The sequence below is a fragment of the Hemitrygon akajei genome, chromosome 1 (assembly GCF_048418815.1).
Source record: "Hemitrygon akajei chromosome 1, sHemAka1.3, whole genome shotgun sequence".
NCBI classification, from domain to species: Eukaryota; Metazoa; Chordata; class Chondrichthyes; order Myliobatiformes; family Dasyatidae; genus Hemitrygon; species Hemitrygon akajei.
In genome coordinates this window covers 167,195,493-167,202,221 of record NC_133124.1, presented here as the reverse complement: position 1 = coordinate 167,202,221, position 6,729 = coordinate 167,195,493, and positions in this window count along the sequence as shown.

The window sequence follows — 6,729 nt, the reverse complement described above, 5'->3', positions numbered from 1 at the left end:
TCCCGCTATTACAGACATTTACACCACACGCTGCATCCACAAAACTAACAGCATTGTGAAGGACCCCACGCACCCCTCACACAAACTCTTCTCCCTCCTGCCATCTGGCAAAAGGTACCCAAGCATTCCGGCTCTCACGACCAGACCGTGTAACAGTTTCTTCACCCAAGCCATCAGACTACTCAATACTCAGACTCTAGACTGACATTGTAATTTCTCCACTACTGTGCCTATGGTCTTGTTTACTAATTATTGTACTGCAACACACAGCTGGTGGAGCGCAGCAGGCCAGGCTGCATCTATAGGAAGAATTACAGTCGACGTTTCAGGCCGAGACACTTTGTCAGGACTAACTGAAAGAAGAGATAGTAAGAGATTTGAAAGTGCGAGCAGGAGGGGGAAATCCGAAATGATAGGAGAAGACAGGAGGGGGAGTGGTGAAGCTAAGAGCTGGAAAGTTGATTAGCAAAAGGGATACAGAGCTGGAGAAGGGAAAGGATCATGGGACAGGAAGCCTGGGGAGAAAGAAAGGGGGAGGGGAGCACCAGAGGGAGATGGAGAGCAGGCAAGGAGTGATTGTGAGAGGGACAGAGAGAAAAGAGAGCGAGAAAAAGAAAAAAGGGGGGGAATAAATCAATCAATCAATCAATAAATAAATAAATAAATAAGGGATGGTGTAAGAAGGGGAGAGAGGCATTAACAGAAGTTAGGGAAATCAATGTTCATGCCATCAGGTTGGAGGCAACCCAGACGGAATATAAGGTGTTGTTCCTCCAACCTGAGTGTGGCTTCATCTTGGCTGTAGAGGAGGCCATGGATAGACATAGCAGAATGGGAATTGGACGTGGAATTAACATATGTGGCCACTGGGAGATCCTGCTTTCTCTGGCAGACAGAGTGTTCATTGAAACGGTCTCCCAGTCTGCGTCGGTTCTCACCAATATATAAAAGGCCACACAGAGAGCACTTGCACAGTATATCACACCAGCTGACTCACAGGTGAAGTGTCGCCTCAGCTGGAAGGACTGTCTGGAACCCTGAATGGTGGTGAGGGAGGAAGTATAAGGGCAGGTGTAGCTCTTGTTCCACTTACAAGTGCCAGGAGGGAGATCGGTGGGAAGGGATGGGGGGACGAATGGACGAGGGAGTCGCATAGGGAGCAATCCCTGCGGAAAGCAGAAAGAGTGGGGGATGGAAAGATGTGCTTAGTGGTGGGATCCTGTTGGAGGTGGCAGATGCTACCAAGAATCATATGTTGGACCCGGAGGCTGGTGGGGTGGTAGGTGGGGACAAGGGGAACCCTATCCCTAGTGGGGTGGTGGGAGGATGGGGTGAGGGCAGATGTGCGTGAAATGGGGGAGATGCTTTTGAGAGCAGAGTTGATGGTGGAGGAAGGGAAGCCCCTTTGTTTAAAAAAGAAAGACAACTCCTTCGTCCTGGAATGAAAAGCCTCATCCTGAGAGCAGATGCGGCTGAGACAGAGGAATTGTGAAAAGGGGATGGCAGGGTGGGAAGAGGAATAGTCCAGGTAGCTGTGAGAGTCCGTAGGCTTATAGTAGATATCAGTAGATAAGCCGTCTCCAGAGATAGAGGCAGAAAGATCAAGAAAGGGGAGGGAGGTGTCGGAAATGGACCAGGTAAATTTGAGGGCAGGGTGAAAGTTGGAGGCAAAATTAATGAAGTCAACGAGCTCAGCATGCGTGCAGGAGGCAGCGCCAATGCAGTCGTCGATGTAGCGAAGGAAAAGGGGGGACGGATACCCATACAGACTTGGAACGTGGACTGTTCCTCGAAGCCAAAAAAAAGGCAGGCATAGCTGGGATCCATACGGGTGCCCATGGCTACACCCTTGGTTTGGAGGAAGTGGGAGGAGTCAAAGGAGAAATTATTGAAAGTAAGGACTAATTCCGCTAGACAGAGGAGAGTGGTGGTAGAGGGGAACTGGTTAGGTCTGGAATCCAAAAAGAAGCGGAGAGCTTTGAGACCATCCTGGTGGGGGATGGAGGTATATTAGACTGGATATCCATGGTGAAAATAAGGCGTTGGGGGCCAGGGAACTTAAAATCATTGAAAAAATTCGAAGTGTGAGAAGTTTCACGAACGTAAGTGGGAAGGGATTGAAGAAGGGGGGATAAAACAGTGTGAAGGTATGCAGAAGTGAGTTTGGTGGGGCAGGAGCAAGCTGAGACAATGGGTCTACCTGGACAGGCAGGTTTGTGGATCTTGGGTAGGAGGTAGAAACGGGGAGTGCGGGGTGTGGGAACTATGAGGTTGGTGGAAGTGGATGGGAGATCCCCAGAGCTGATAAGGTTGGTGATGGTGTGGGAGACATTAGCCTGGTGCCCCTTAGTAGGGTCATGGACGAGGGGTAAATAAGAGGAGGTGTCAGCGAGTTGTCGCTGTGCCTCTGCAAGGTAGAGGTCAGCACGCCAGACAACAACAGCGCCCCCCCCCCCTTATCATTGGGTTATATAGTGAGGTTGGGATTGGTGCGGAGGAAGTGGAGAACAGAGCATTTGGAAGGAGTGAGGTTGGAATTGGAACAAGGTGTGATGAAGTCAAGACGGTTGATGTCCTGTCGGCAGTTAGCAATAAAGAGATTCAGAGTAGGCAGAAGAGCAGAGTGGGGTGTCCATGAAGAGGAGGAGGGTTGAAGACGGGAGAAGGGGTCATCGGTGGGGGTGGGAGACTCCTTGCTGAAGAAGTAGGCTCGAAGACAGAGCCGGTGGAAGAAGAGTTCGGCGTCATGGCGTACGCGGAACTCGCTGAGGTGTGGGTGAAGGGGGACTAAAGTAAGGCCCTTACTGAGGACAGAGCACTCTGCCTCAGAGTTGAAGGTCGGAGGGGATGGTGAAGACCCAGAACGGATGAGTTCTGTGATCAGGGGGGGAGGGAGCCTGGTAGAGTCAGTGGAGAGCGGAGGCTTGGGGTGAGAGGAAGATGGAGCCTCTGAGGGCCCAGAGGCTGACGGTGGGATCTGAGGGAGCGGAGATTGCAGAGTGGTGGTGGGGGAAGGGGAGACGGGTGTCACAGTCGCAGCATGTGAAGACCCGGCCTGGAGTCGCTGTTGGAGGCTGTGCAGTCATTTTGAAGGTGTCCATGGTCGTTGGATCGCGCATTGATGGTGCTGGAGTCCGGGTTTTGAATATGATACTGCCCTGCACTGTTTCGAGCACTTTATGTAGTCCTGTGCAGGTCTGTAGTCTATTGCATTTTGTACTTCGTTTAACATAGTCTAGTGTAAGCCTTGTGCTGTCTCACATAGTCTAGAGTAGTTTTGTGTTGTTTCATGTAGCACGAGGGTCCAGGAGGAATGTGGTTTCATTTTTACCGTGTACTGTACCAGCAGTTTATGGTTGAAATGACAATAAAAGCAACTTGAACTTGATGTAGCACAGGAAAAGTTGGGAAGTGATAACCTGAGTAGGCTTAGAACATAGACTGTTCCATGTAGCCAACAAAGTGGCAGGAAGAGCTGCAACCCATGTGAGTGCCCATGGCTATACCTTTGTGTGCTGGCATAATCAGTTCCCCAGGACAGGGAGTCTAAAACTGGAGGGCACAAGTTTAAAGAGGAGATTTTTAGTGCACTTTCAGGGACAGGTTTTTCAGAGTGATGTGGGATTTAGGACGAGCTGCCAGATGAAGAGGTAGAGGCAAGTGTAATTATAACATTTAAAGGACACATGGAGAGGCATGTGGAAAGAAATGATATTGAGGGGTATGTGCGATCAGGACGTTTGGATGGACTCTTGACCAGCAGGGACTTTGGGCCTGTTTCTGTCCTGTGTGACTATAAACGATTCCCCTTGACCACAGCATCTGCAGTGTACTTTGTGTTTACTATTCGTTAAGGTAAATAGTTTGGCAGGGTGCAGGCAGAAGAACCAGTTTCTGTCTTGTTTTGTTCTGCGCTCTGTATTCTTCTCCCCAATTCATATTTGAGCCTGGTGTGTGGGGGCCAAGAGACTCGCCATGTCAGAGAGAGACCATACCAGAACCCCATCCTGCAGCCCATCTCTTTCTCCCCAATTCCTGACCGTAACCCCCACTGGCCATGCCATCAGCTCCCAAACCCAGAGTCCTAGAATACTCCCCCACTTTTCCTCTGCGATTCCCCTCTGCCCTATGTCCATCCAGTCAATGCTGACCCTCTTCCACTGATCCCATAGCTCGGATTAACACATCCACACAGGGAACGAAGAGTCGTAGGGGTGTTGGGAGGAAACTCACTGGGAATAGAATCAGACCAGTTTTAATATCAGTCATACCATGTGTCATGAATGTTGTTTTGTGGCAGCAGTACAAAGCACAATGTAAAAAATTGTGTACATTACATCAATGAAAAAACTGTCCCAAAGGAAAGAATGAGACAGTGATCATAGGTTCATGGACCATTCAGAAGTCTGAAGATGAAGAAAAAGAAGCTGTTCATGAATTGTTGAGTGTGACTCTTCAGAGTTCTGATGATAGAAAAAGAAGAGGTCATGGCCCAGATAGTCAGAGTCCTTAGGGATGGACGACAGCACCTCTTCTTCCTGAGGAGTCTGCAGAGATTCAGCATGACATCAAAGACTTTGTCAAACTTCTATAGGTGTGTAGGGGAGAGGATATTCACAGGCTGCATCACAGCCTGGTATGGAAACACCAATGCCTTTCAAATAGTCAAAGGTAGTAGATTCGACCCAGTACATCTCGGTTAAATCCCTCCCAGCCATTGAGCCCATTGAAGTGAAACGCTGTCATAGGAAAGCCAAATCCATCAGAGGTCCTCACCAGCCAGGCCATGCTCCTTTCTCACTGCTGCCATCAGGTAGAGGGTACAAAAGCCTCAGCACCCACACCACCAAGTTCCACAAGTTACTACAACTCAGGCTCTTGAACAAAAGGAGATAACTACGCTCACTTGCCCATCTATTAAGGTGCTCCCACACCAATGATCTGACTTTAAGGACTCATGTCCTAGTTTTGCTTTTTATTTGGACAGTTTGTTGTCTTCTGCACTCTAGTTGGTCTGTCACTGATTCTGTTATAGTTACATACCAAATCTCCACCAGCACCTAATGAAATAGAAACATGCTATTCTTCCTGTGTCGGGCCCTGGGTAGATCCCAGAGAAGTTGATATTACAGACTCCACACAAACAGTGCCGCAGGTTGGCGTGAAATCTGCTTCTCTGGGATTGAGGAGCAGTGGCCCTTCCTGCTGCAAGACTGAAATAGTAAGCTGATTAAGTTCAAGTATCAGCCATATTCTGCACTTCCATTCTACACACCCTTTTCCTCACCTCCCCAAACATCCCACAGACGTTTTCCCCAGACAGCACGCAACCCCCCCCCCATGCCATTGTTGCAGAATTTCCTGAGAATGGTGTTTTGGGGAGGAGGGGGACAGGGGAGCAGAGTGTGCGGGAACTGAGAGCCACTTGTTCCCTCCCTCTTAACCAGTTCTCCATCTGCACAGCTACTGGGTTAAACCCACCTGGACAGGGAATGGGTTAAAACTACCCATGGCAGGAATAGAACATAGCACATATAACAATACGGCACAGTACAGGCCCTTCAGCCCGCAATGTTGTGCCGACCTTTAAACCCTGCCTCCGATATAACCCACCCCCCAACCTTAAATTTATCCAGATACCTGTCTAGTAGTCTCTTAAATTTCACTAGTGCATTCCACACACCAACCACTCTCTGAGTGAAAAACCTTCCTCTAATATCCCCCTGGAACTTTCCTCCCTTTACCTTAAAGCCATGTCCTCTTGTATTGAGCAGTGGTGCCCTGGGGAAGAGGCGCTGGCTGCCACTCTATCTATTCCTCTTTATATCTTGTACACCTCTATCATGTATCCTCTTATCCACCTTCTCTCCAGAGATTAATGCTCTCTTAATCTCCCTTAATCTCTGATCATAATCCATACTCTCTAAAGCAGGCAGCAGCCTGGTAAATCTCCTACGTACCCTTTCCAATGCTTCCACATCCTTCCTATAGTGAGGCGACAAGAACTGGACACAGTACTCCAAGTGTGGCCTAATCATAGTTTTATAGAGTTGCATCATTACTTCGCAACTCTTAAACTCTATCTCTCAATTTATGAAAGCTAACATTCCATAAGCTTTCTTAACTACCTTATCTACCTGTGAGGCAACTTTCAGGAATCTGGGGACATGTACCCCGAGATCCCTCTGCTCCTCCACACTCCCAAGTATCCTGCCATTTACTTCGTACTCTGCCTTGGAGTTTCTCCTTCCAAAGTGTACCACCTCACACTTTTCTGGGTTGAACTCCATCTGCCACTTCTCAACCCACTTCTGCATCCTATCACTGTCTCTCTGCAATCTTCGACAATCCTCTACACTATCTACACCACCACCAACCTTCGTGTCGTCTGCAAACTTGCCAACCCACCCTTCAACCCCCACATCCAGGACGTTAATAAAAATCACGAGAAGTAGAGGTTCCGGAACCGATTCTTGTGGGACACAACTAGTCACAACCCTCCACTCCAAATATACTCCCCCCACCATGACCCTCTGCTTTCTGCAAGCAAGCCAATTCTGAATCCACCTGGCCAAACTTCCCTGGATCCCATGACTTCTGACTTTCTGAATAAGCCTACCGTGTTGTACTGTGTCAAATGCCTTACTAAAATCCATGTAGATCACATCCACTGCACTACCCTCATCTATGTGCCTGGTCACCTCCTCCAAGAACTCTATCAGGCTTGTT